The sequence below is a fragment of the Dromiciops gliroides genome, chromosome 2 (genome assembly GCF_019393635.1).
Source record: "Dromiciops gliroides isolate mDroGli1 chromosome 2, mDroGli1.pri, whole genome shotgun sequence".
Lineage (NCBI taxonomy): Eukaryota > Metazoa > Chordata > Mammalia > Microbiotheria > Microbiotheriidae > Dromiciops > Dromiciops gliroides.
In genome coordinates, this window is record NC_057862.1 from 374619044 (window position 1) to 374631308 (window position 12265).

Genomic DNA, 12265 nt, shown 5'->3' on the forward strand with positions numbered 1-12265 from the left:
CTATCTTCCTCTTGCTGCTCCGGGGGTTCAGCTCTTACTTGATCCTGGAACTCCTCTGCTTGGTCCGATAACTTGGAACTCTTCCTCTTCATCCAGGAAGAAGGCATAGACAGGAATCCAATATTTTCTGGGAACTCCTATGCTGTCCTACATCTGCTCTGCTGATCCATTGCCCCACAAGTGCCTCTAGCCTCTGCTTTTTGTAGCCGTGTGGTTCCACACTTCCCTAAAGTGCATGGCTCCCTTGATGGGATGCAGGTTTTTCTCCAAGGAAGAGGCATCTATTTTTGCATCTTTGCTAGTCCTCCCTTTAAAAGGCTGGTTCCATGGGTGTAATTTAATTGTACACTAGTCATGACTCAATAATCCTAATTGTGGTATAGTTGGGACAAAACCTAGAACAGGGTATTCCCACAAACCCTATCAGGAAGACATTACCATTAGCAAAACAAAATAAAATGTAGTGTCAGTGAGGATGTGTATGGCATTATACCATCTGGAAGGAGGTATGTATTTCTCTCAGCCAGAAACCCTGAAGGTCTTGCCCCCCCCCCTTTATCTATTTTTTAACTAGGCAAAAGAAGTTTTTTTGCCTTCTTTCTTACCTAGCTTTAATCACTGATGGAGCAGCTAGGTGGCACAGTGGATAGAGCACTGGCCCTGGAGTCAGGAGGACCTGAGTTCAAATCTCACCTCAGACATTTACTAGCTGTGTAACCCTGAGCAAGTCACTTAACCCCAATTACCTTAAACATTCTGGGCCATTTCCAGTCATCCTGATATATATTTTGCCACTGGACCCAGATGGCTCTCGAGGAGAGAGGGAGGTTGGGTGACCTTGCACAGCCATCTCTCACTTAAAATCCAATTCACTACAAGTCATGACATCACCTGATATCATGGTCCTCTTTGAGAATGAAGGACCAACAACAACAATCTTCAATGCCAGTGCAAAAGTCTCATCATCTGATGGGGCAGCTATATGACAGTACTGGGCCTGGAGTCAGGAAGACCTGAGTTCAAATCTAGCCTCAGACACTTACTGTGTCACTCTAGACAAATCACTTAATCTCTGTATCAGTGTCCTCAACTGTAACATAGGGATAATAGTAGCACCTACCTTCTAGAGTTGTTTTAAGAGTCAAATGAGATAATATTTGCAAATGGCTTAGCATATTGTGCCTAGCACATAATAGGTACTATATAAATGCTTATTCTGTTCCTCCATGCCCATAACTCTCTGACCAGAGAGTCATCCTCACTCTCTCTCCCTACCTCTCCCCCATCTAGTCATTTGCCACATCCTGTTGTTTCTGCCTTTGTAACATCTCTCCATTCTCTCCTCTGACATTGCCAACACTGTAGTACAGGCCCTCATGGCTGGACTATTGCAATAGCTCACTTGTTGGCCACAAGTCTCTCTACATTCCAATCCATCATCCACCCAGCTGCCAACGTGATCTTCCTAAAGCAACTGTCAGACCCTATTTGATAAACTCCAGAGGTTTCCTATTGACTTCAGGATCAAATATAAAATCCTGTTTGGCTTTAAGAGCTTTAAAAGCTCTTCATAACCTGATCCCTTCCTACCTTTCTAAGTCATCTTATGCCTTCTTACTCCAGGTATTCTGTGATCAGAGTAACACTGGTCTCCTTGCTGTTCCTCACACATGACACTTCATTTCTAGACTCCAGCTATTTTCACTGACTGTCCCCCATGCCTGGACTCTCCTCATCTCTATCTCTTGGTTTCCTTCTAAGTCCCATCTTCAGCAAGAAACTTTTCCCAATCCCCCTGAATAGCAGGGCCTTCAAAGATTATCTCCAAAATATCCTGTATTGCGATGATTATACATAGTCTTCACATGTTGTCTCCTCATTAGACTGTGAGCTCCTGGAGGTCAGGGACTGTTTTACCTTTCTCTGTATCCTTCAGTACTCAACACAGTACCTGGTACATAGTAGGTACTTAATACTAGTTGACTGACTTAATTCTAAGCCTTCGCCAGGCTCACACTCTCTCCATATTTATTCTTGAAAAGGTAAAGGTTTCCTTCTTCCCAAAGGTCTTCAATCCAGTTGACTTCAATACTTCAAAATGACTCAGGATTATATCAGTGTCCCAAGAAGATCTCAGGCCTGCAACCCCTCTGTCAGTTTAGGGGGAAAAAAATGATTCCATAGAGTTGACACCACCCAGTGCCCAAATCAAGTGGCTTATCCTTCAGTTCATCTCCATAGGTTAGGCAAGTGCCTCCAAGGTCCCTTAGAGAACCTACTGAATTTGGGTCATATATGGGTTTAAATTGGAAAAAAGGGGACTAGATCTGGCATAAAAAAGGTCTATGCTAGAATGCTATGAACTTAGAAATTTAGACCCAGGAAAAATATGAGAGCAAGTCTAGTCCCACTTTCTCATGTGATGGATGGGGAAACTAGGACCAAAAGGAAGGGAATTGACTTGCCCATGGTCTCATAACTAGTGACAGAAACATGGGTGTTGAATTGAAATAGCTCCATTTGGAGAAGTAATTTACTCAAGGTTACACAAGTAGTGAGTGACAGAGCCAGGATTTGAATCCAGATCTTTTGAATCCAAATTCCATGCCCTTTTCACTGTGCAATAATACCTCTTCTTGGTTTGCCTTCATGATTCTCAGAAGAGACCTAGGCTCTTCCCAAGCAGAAATAAGCTTTACAGGTTTAGGGCATTTCTTTCACTCAACAAATTTATTAAATGAGTACTGTGTGCGAGGCCCTTTGCTCAGTGCCAAGAATAAAAAGGTAGATATAACACAGACCTCCCTAGTGATATCTCCCTTGCTCTCAAGCAGCTTATGACTTAATAGAAGGAAATATGGGTACAAGATATCTGATAAAAGGAAAAACAATATAGGGGAAAAGCAGAGACCCAGGGGAAGGGATCTAAGAAATTTGAGTCTCGGTGAGAGAGGTTCTCCAGCTTCCTGGAGAAAGTGATACATAAACTGGTCCTTGAAGGAAGGCAGATACTTCAATAGATTGACTTGAATAGAATACGAGAAGGACAGCAAAATTACGGAGAGGGGAGAGAGCAAGACAAGAATGGGGGAGAATAGAAGAAAAGAATAGTAGAGAGGGAGTAAAGAAAGGGGAGAGGGATAGGAGGGGTGGGGAGAGTAGGAGGGGGAGAAAGGGTGGGTGGGGAGAGAGAGACTGGGAGAGGGAGAGATAGGAGGGATAGAGAAAGTGGGAGGGAAAGAAGGGGGAGGGGAAGAGGAGAGGGACGAGGAGTGAAAGTAAGAGTGGGGGAAAATGGAGGGGGGAGAAAGCAAGAGTGGGGAAGAGAGTAGGAGGGGGAGACTAGGAGGGGGAAAGAGGAGGGGAAAATGTGAGTGGGGGAGAGAGTGAGGGGAGTGAAGGGGAAAGAAGAAAGGGGAGGAGGAAAGTGAGAAGGGGAGAAAGACAGAGACAGAGGCAGAGGAGAGACTGAGGGGGAGGGGAAGAAGAGAGCCTCGAAGCCCCGGGCGCGAGGCGGTCGCTCCTGCGCATGCGCCACGCTTTGACACTGCTCCCCGAGCGCGGCAGCTGTGAGAGAAGGGGGGCGACTTTGGTCTCCCGAGGCGGCGACCCCTTTGCTCCTATCGCCTCAGAGCCTCGAGCAGGCAACGGGGAAAGAAGGTAGGGGTGAGGAGAGGCAGGACGAGGTCGAGAGGTGACGGGAGCTGAGAGGCGGGATCTTGAGGAGAGAAAACCCACCGGGTCATGGCAACGCCCGGGTTTTTCCTCAGAGATCTTGGAGGACTCTCCGCCTCCCGTTTTAGGGGCCGCGCAGTGCGCCCCGACTTCCTCCTCCTCCTGTCAAACCCCGCCCCGCCCCCTCCATTCCAGGCCCCGCCCCCGCCCCTTGGGTTCGAATGCCTACTCAGTCACTCTGTGGAACTTGGATGACGTCACAGCTCACCTGCACAGGGAGAGGGCAGGGCCCCGCCCTGACTGTGACGTATAGCTCTCCCGCGCGGTTGCCTTCTCGCCTGTGCCCTTCTCACCCTCACTGACCTCTACCTTCGGGCTTGCTTTCTCTTGGTTTCTCCTGTGAATTCTTCTTACCTTGACCCAGCTCTGATCATCTGCCTTCCCCAGTTCTGAGGTCCATCTATTACCGTCCCCATTCCTCAGTACTTTTTTTTTTTTAATTGCGGGGCAATGAGGGTTAAGTGACTTGCCCAGGGTCACACAGCTAGTAGGTGTCAAGTGTCTGAGGCCGAATTTGAACTCAGGTCCTCCTGAATCCAGGGGCGGTGCTTTATCTACTGCGCCACCTAGCTGCCCCCAGGCCTCAGTACTTTGGGTTGGATGTTACCATCCACCCTCTGTAGTCCTGGTGTGGTCCATGTGCCAACCCTTCTACACTCCCTCTCCATTCTATGTGTACAGTGTGTGTGTGTGTGTGTGTGTGTGGTGTGTGTGTTGGAGTGGGGTCCTTATATGACTATTTTAAATTATTTTTGTTAGTAAAAATGTCTTCTCCCCCCCCCCACCCCCCCGCGGGCCTCCCCGCCTCCTGCCATTCCCCTATCTTAAATTTTTTTTTTTTTTTAGTGAGGCAATTGGGGTTAAGTGACTTGCCCAGGGTCACACATCAAGTAAGGGTTAAGTGTCTGAGGTCGGATTTGAACTCAGGTACTCCTGACTCCAGGGCCGGTGCTCTATCCACTGCGCGATCTAGCTGCCCCCCCTGTCTTAAATTTAATGGTTCTTTGGCCAATGTTTTACCACCTGTATTCATTCTGCAGTTCTGTAATCCATATGTTAACTACGTCCCATATCTCTCCTTTTTGTGGATAAACAACTTGAGAAGGCCATCTACAATAGATGCTCCTACCTCCTTTCCTCTCATTCTCTTCTTAACTCTAAATAATCTGGCTTCTGACCAACTGAAACTGCTCTCTCCTAAGTTATCGACCATCTCAATTGCCGAATTCAATGGCCTTTGCTCAGTCCTCATTCTTCTTGACCTCTCTGCAGCCTTTGACACTAGATTACTCACTCTGTTTTTGAGATTCTTCTTTCTTGGCTTTTGGGACACTACTCTCTCCTGGTTCTTTCTCCTACCTAGCTCACTGCTCCTCAGTCTCCTTTGTGAGATCAGCATTCAAGTCATGCTTGCTAACCATTGGTATCCCACACAAGGCTCTATCCTGGGCCACCTTCTCTTCTACTGTGCTATTTCATTTAGTGATTTCATCTGCTCCCATGGAATCAATTATCAATCTCTATGCTGATGATCTTCAAATCTATTTATCCAACCTAACCTCCTTGCCTGACCTCTAGTCTTTTTTTTTGGGGGGGGGGGTGTTGGCCAATAAGCAATTATTTAGTGTCTATCATATGCAGGCACTATGTTAAGAGCTGAGGATACAAATAAAAGCAAAAATAGTCCCTGTTTTCAAAGAGCTCATAGTCTAATAGGGACATCATGAAAATAACTATATACAAATAAGATACATATGGCATAAACTGGAGATAGTCACCTAGGGACTAACATTAATGGAGGTCACTAAAATCTTCTCCTAGAAGATTGGATTTGAGTTGAGACTTGAAGAAAGTCAGGAAAGCAGAGAAGTCTTCTCCTGTCCAGTGTAGATAGTCAAAGTTCCTTCAAAGGAGCTTCATAGTTTGTGGAAATAAAGCCCTTTCACCATCCTTGTTCCACTCACCTGTATACTCTCTGAAATAATAATAATAACATATTAATATATGATTTCAAGGTTTATAAAACATTTTTCATGCATTTTCTCACTGACATGTATCAGTGTTCTCCTTCCTAAAATGTATCATTCAGAACTGAAGATGGCAGAATATCATTTCCTTATTTCTGGAGGCTGTGCCTTTTTTTTTTTTTTGGCAGGGCAATGGGGGTTAAGTGACTTGCCCAGGGTCACACAGCTAGTAAGTGTCAAGTGTCTGAGACCGGATTTGAACCCGAGTACTCCTGAATCCAAGGCCAGTGCTTTATCCACTGCGCCATCTAGCTGCCCTGGCTGTGCCTTTCTTAATGCAGCCGTGGCATAAGTTTTTGTTTTTTTTACTACTATGTCACATGGTCAATTCATGTTGTGACCCCTAGTCTTTACTTCCATATGTTTTTTTTTTCTCTTTCTTTCTTTCTTTTTTTTACAGGGCAATGAGGGTTAAGTGACTTGACCAAGGTCACACAGCTAGTAAGTGTCAAGTGTCTGAGGCTGGATTTGAACTCAGATCCTCCTGAATCCAGGGCCAGTGCTTTATCTACTGTACCACCTAGCTGCCCCTGTGACCCCTAGTCTTGCATCTTCAACTGCCTATTAGACATCTTGAACTAGATGTCCAGTAGACATTTTAAAACATAACCTGTCCAAAACCGAACTCATTATCTTTCCCCCAAAATCCTCTCCCTTTTCAAACTTATTACTGTCAAAGTAATCATCTTCTCAGTCCCCCAAGCTTATAACCTGCGTGTCATCCTCAACTCCTCATTTTGTCTCACTACCCATATTCAGTCTGGTGCCAAGTCCTTCATTACATCTCTAGCATAATCTTTCTTCTCTGACATTGTCATGACGCTAATATAGGCACTTATCTCCTCACACCTGAAGTACTGCAGTAACCCGCTGGTTTGATCTGCTTGCTGCAAGTCTCTCCCCACTCCAGTTCATCCTCCACTCAGCTGCCAGCCAAAGTGATTTTCCTGAAGTGTAAGTCTAACCATGTTACACACCCTTCCTTCCCCACCCACCACCTCCATTCAAAAAACCCCAGTGGCTTTCTTGACTCCAGGATCAAATGTAACATCCTTTGTGGTGTTCAAAGCCATTCATAACTTAGCATCCCTCCACATACCTTTCCAGTCTTTTTAGACCTAGCCCCCGACCTGATCCAGTGACACTGGCCTTCTTGCTCCTCTTCCTTGAACTTTTGTGAAGACACTCCACTCCTGATTCTGGCCATTTTCTTTTTTTTTTAATCATAAAAGTATTTTATTATTTTCAAGTTACATGTAAAGATGGTTTTCAACATTTGTTTTTATAATATTTTTAGTCCCAAAGTTTTCTCCCTCTCTCCTTTCCTCAAGACAGAAAGCAATCTGATATAGGTTATATATGTAGAATCACATCAAACACATCTCTGCATTAGTCATGTTGTGAAAGAAGAATCAGAACAAAAGGGGAAAACCTCAAAAAAGAAAAAAACAAAAACAAAAGTAGAAACAATATGGTTCAATCTGCATTCAGAATCCACAGTTCTTTTTTCTGGATGTGAAGAACATTTTCTACCATGAATTCTTTGGAATTGTCTTAGATCATTGCCTGCTGAGAAGAACTAAGTCTTTCACAGTTGATCATCACACAATGTTGCTGTTACTGTGTACAATGTTCTCTTGGTTCTGCTCATCTCACTCAGCATTAGTCCACTTAAGTCTTTCCAGGTTTTTCAGAAATCTGCCTGCTTATCATTTCTTACAGCACAATAGTATTCTGTTACATTCATATACCACAACTTGTTCAGCCATTCCCCAATTGATGGGCATTCCCTCCAATTCTTTGCCATCTGGCCATTTTCTTTTTTTTTTGGTGAGGCAATTGGGGTTAAGTGACTTACCCAGGGTCACACAGCTAGTAAGTGTCAAGGGTCTGAGGCTGGATTTGAACTCAGGTCCTCCTGAATCCAGGGCTGGTGCTCTATTCACTGTGCCACCTAGCTGCCCCTAGTTGCCCCTATCTGGCCATTTTCAATAGACTATCCTCTATCCCAAGAATGCTCTCCTTTGTAATCTCCACCTCCTGGCTTCCTTGGCTTCCTTCAAGTCCCAGCTAAAATTCCCCCTTTTACAGGAAACTTTTCCTAATTATTCGTAATTCCAGTGCCCTCCCTCTGTTGATTATTTCCCATTTATCCTGTAACTAGCTTGTTTGTACATAATTATTTGCATGTTTTCTGCCCCATTAGATTGTGAGCTCCTTGAGGGCAAGGACTGCCTTTTACCTTTCTTTGTAGCCCCAGTATCTATTACAGTGCCTGGCACATAATAAGTGCTTTGTAAATGTTTATTGACTTGGGGCAGCTAGGTGGTGCAGTGGATAAAGCACCAGCCCTGGATTCAGGAGGACCTGAGTTCAAATCTGACCTCAGACCCTTGACACTTACTAGCTGTGTAACCCTGAGGAAGTCACTTAACCCTCATTGCCCCACAAAAAACCACAACTCTTTATTGACTAACTGACCCCAGTTCTGTGGTCCCTCTATTATCATCCAATCCCCAAATCTAGGGTATTACCATTACCAAGCAAATTAAAATTTTAAAATAATATTAGAAGCTATTTCCTAAAAATTCAGTTAAATTCAACATTCATTTGTTAAGCACCTACTATATACCAGGCACTATTCTAATGGCAAGGAATATGCCAATTTTTTTTAAAAAAAGCTATATAGTCTTTGCCCTCAATGAGCTCACGCTCTATTGGGGAGACAGGGAAATTGGTAACATACTATTAGAAAAACTATCACCTAAATAATTTGAAATCACAAAATAGCTTTAAGGAAAAAAAGAAGTGACTGATAATGTGCATATGGGTTCCACATGAAAATGCAAAAGAGCTTAAAAATAATCAATTAAGAAAAATAAAGGCTGAATTTAGTTCCAAAATGTTAAAGGATAGGCTCTTGAATGTATCAGGGCTCAGTGCTATCAGAACAATGTTGTCTGCAAAGAGGAGTATAGGGAATCCCTTTTTGACTTAGAATCTGAGGTGGGACATCATCCTTGATTAAGGCAAACACCTTAGGCAAGCATACATTTTCCTCTTTTGTGCCTGACTTGATAATTGGAGGGTCAACAAAGTTTTTTATTCAAAAATTATAAAATCATATTTAGAGCTGGAAAGACCTTAGAGGTCATAAAGTCTAATCCTTTCAATTTCCAGGTAAAGAAACTGAGACCCAGAGAGGTTAAATGTCTTTCTCAAATTCACATTTTTAATTAGAGGTAGAACATACATTCAAATCTAGACCCTCTAACTACAAATTCAGTGCCCTCTACCATCTTTCAAGATATTTCATATGATTTTGACATGTATATAGAACACACCTTTTTTGGAGAGGAACCTTAAGGCAGCATTTTGTTGTAACAAATGATTTTTTTATACTGAACAAATAGCACTTTAAGATTTTGTATTTTCCATATCTTTTAATCCTGTGACTGTAAAGATATGGTCTGCTAGAGAATATCATTTGTGAAATCAATCAACAATCAATATATATTAAGTACCTACTATGTGTCAGGCACTCTACTGAAGGCTGGGTAATCAAGTACAAAGAATGAAGCAATTCTTATAATGAGCTTCCATCCTAATAAGAAAGAGAAGAAAAACATATAAAAACACAAACAGCGTAAATATGTTTATATATGTATATACTTTATATATGCATATAGAGAGAAGCACACATATATAGTGGTTAAATACAAGCTAGTTTGAGAGAGGGGGCGTAAGTAATTAGAGGGATCAAGAAAGGCTTCACACATAGAATGGTTGTCTGAGTTGAATCTTAAAGAGAGGAACCCTGAGGCAGAGGTAAGGAGAGAGTCCATTCCAAGAATGGAGAACTGAGGTACAGAGGTGGAGGATGGAATATCCTGAATGAGGAACAGAAAGAGAAGTTCAGTTTGACTGGATGACACAAAGTGCTGGAGTGGGAATAATGTCCAGTGAGACTAGAAAGGTAAGTTGGGGCCAGCTTATATTGGGCTTTAAAAACTAAATAAAAGAGTTTATATTTTATTCAAGAGGAAGCCGTTGTAGTTGGTTGAGAAGTCATGGTCAGATCTGCCCTTAAGGAAGATTACTTTGTCAGCAGTCCCAAATGGACTGGATTGGTGAGAGATTTGAGGCATGGAAATTAATTAAGAAGCTATTGCAATAATCTAAGCAAGTTATGGAGGCCTGAACTAAGATGATCGCTGTGTGAGTAGAGAGAAAGTATTAGATATAAAAGGTATTGTGAAGGTAAAAACAGCAAAATGGGCAACTGATTGGGTACTTAGGATGAGAAGCTGAGGATGCTGTCAATATTAAAAACCTGAAACACTTGAAAGGATGGTGGTGCTTTCTATAGGAATGCTAACATTTGGAAGAGGCTTTTTTTAAGTGGGAAATGTAATGAATTCAGCTTTAAACAAAGTGAGCTTAAAGCGTCTCTAGGATATCCAGTTTTAAATGTTTAGTGGGCAATTGGTGATATAGGCTTAAAGCTCAGAGAGGAGATGAAAGTTGGGTATATAGATCTGAGAAACATCTTCATAATGATGATAGTTAAATCCATGGAAGCTGATGAGGTTACTTAGAGAGTATAACATAGGAGTTCTTTATCTGAAGTCCATGAAATTAAAAAAATATTTTGATATGTGTATTTCAATATAATTGGTTTCCTTTGTAATCCTATGTATGTTATCTTCTGCATTTAAAAACATTACTTTGAAAAGGGAGTTGTAGGTTTCACCAGGCTTCCAAAGGGGTACTTGAACCCCTGGTATAAAGGGAAAAGACAAATCCCTAGGACAAATCTTTGAGGAACACCCACAGTGAGGGGATGTGATATGGATGATGAGCCAACAAAGAAAACTGAGAAGTCAGACAGGAAGGAGAACCAAAAAATAGTAGTGTCACAAAAACCCAGAAAGAAAATAATATCCAAGGTAATCAACTATGTCAAATGCAGCAGATAGGTCGAGAAGCATTAGGACAGAAAAAACAATGAAATCTGGTAACTAACAGAACATTTCTGACTTTTGAGAAGTTTCAGATGAGTAGTGATGTAGAAAGTAAGTGCAGAGGGCTAAGGAATGAGTGAGGAGAGGAAGTTGAGACAGTGAGTGTGTACAACTTTTTCAAAGTTTGACTGAAAAAATGAGAAAAGATAGAAGATGATAGCTTGAGGAGGTAGCAGGGTCAAATAAAGTATTTTTTTTTAAGAATGGAGACTTGGAGATGTTTGAAGTTTAGCAAGGAAGGAAGTGGTTGATGGGGAAGGAGGGTGATTACAGATATAGTCTGCTAAAGACAAGAGGGTAGAAGATCAGCCGCTCAAGTGGAGAGTTTGGTCTTGACAAGAAGGGTCTCTTTAACAGACTGGGGAAAAGGAGGAGAGAGTGGGAGATGATGTCAAGAGGTTCTGAGATGAAGAGAATGGAAGAATGTTGAATGTCTTCAATTTTTTTCAGTAAAGTAAGAGGCAAGGTTCTCAGTTGAGGGGGGAGGAGGAGATGCAGGAGGTTCAAGGAAGGAAGACAAGGTTTGGAGTAACTTTTATGGAAAGTGAGATTGGAAATCAATTAGGGAAGAATTCAAAGGACTGCCTTGCTACTGAGTGAGGGCTCAGTAGACTTTAGATAACATGAATGTGTAATGTATAGTTAGTTATCAGACTTCCCTCAGCTCCATTCATCAGGTTGTTAGGAGCAGAAAAGAAGCATGATAGGAGCAACCTAGGAAGGAGGTTTTAGAAGATTGGGACTAGGGGCCAAGGAATTCAAGAAGAGAGGACCATATACAGTTGAAATAGCTAACTAGTGGGGTGAGGTTGGAGAAGGAGATTAATGTCCTGCTATGGGTAACATTCAGAGAAAATCCTGAGGGGTAGAGGGAATGGAAGTCTTAATGGAGGTCAGAACCTAATTGTTGCCATCTCATATCTTCATCAAGATGTCCCTGTTGTAGTTTGTATGTAAATTTTTGAAGAGTCCACACCTATGAGTTCATTGGTATAGGGACTGCTATTAAGGAAACTCCCTCTGCCAATGCAGAATGGCAATTTCTGCAATGTAAGGTCATTGAGAATTGTCTTGGGGGGAAACATTAAGAGACTTGCCTAATATCACACAGACTTGCCCAGTATCACACAGACTATATTTATGCAGAGGAGTGGGTGTGATAGGGAGGGAAATGGGAGAAGTGTAATTTGAACTCAGGTCTTCCTGATTCTGAGGTCTGCTTCCCCTATCTACTGAATCATACCACCTGCCATAATTGTTTTTATAAAAATTTTGTAGAAACAGTAAATTAGGCATATGGGTCCAGAGTTTTTAATATTCTCTACCACCTTTTAAAATTAACAATAAAATCTGACTTTTTTCCAAAACAAAATCTCTTCTTAAAAAAATGTTCTTCTAGTAATACTATATGTTTGAGAGTCATGAAATACAACATTCTCTGAAACATTAAAGTTCAGGGTCACTCAGAAGACAATGGAG

General features: G+C 42.2%; 1 protein-coding gene across 1 annotated transcript in view; it reads left to right on the top strand.

The window, feature by feature from the left end:
* The first annotated feature begins 3560 nt into the window (after positions 1 to 3560).
* The window catches only part of RAD21L1 (RAD21 cohesin complex component like 1), a 43008-nt gene continuing 34303 nt past the window's right edge, over positions 3561 to 12265 (top strand). Inside the window, exon 1 of the mRNA XM_043988836.1 lies at positions 3561 to 3660. The gene's annotated coding sequence lies outside the window, so the exon portion shown is untranslated. The remainder of the gene's footprint in view (positions 3661 to 12265) is intronic.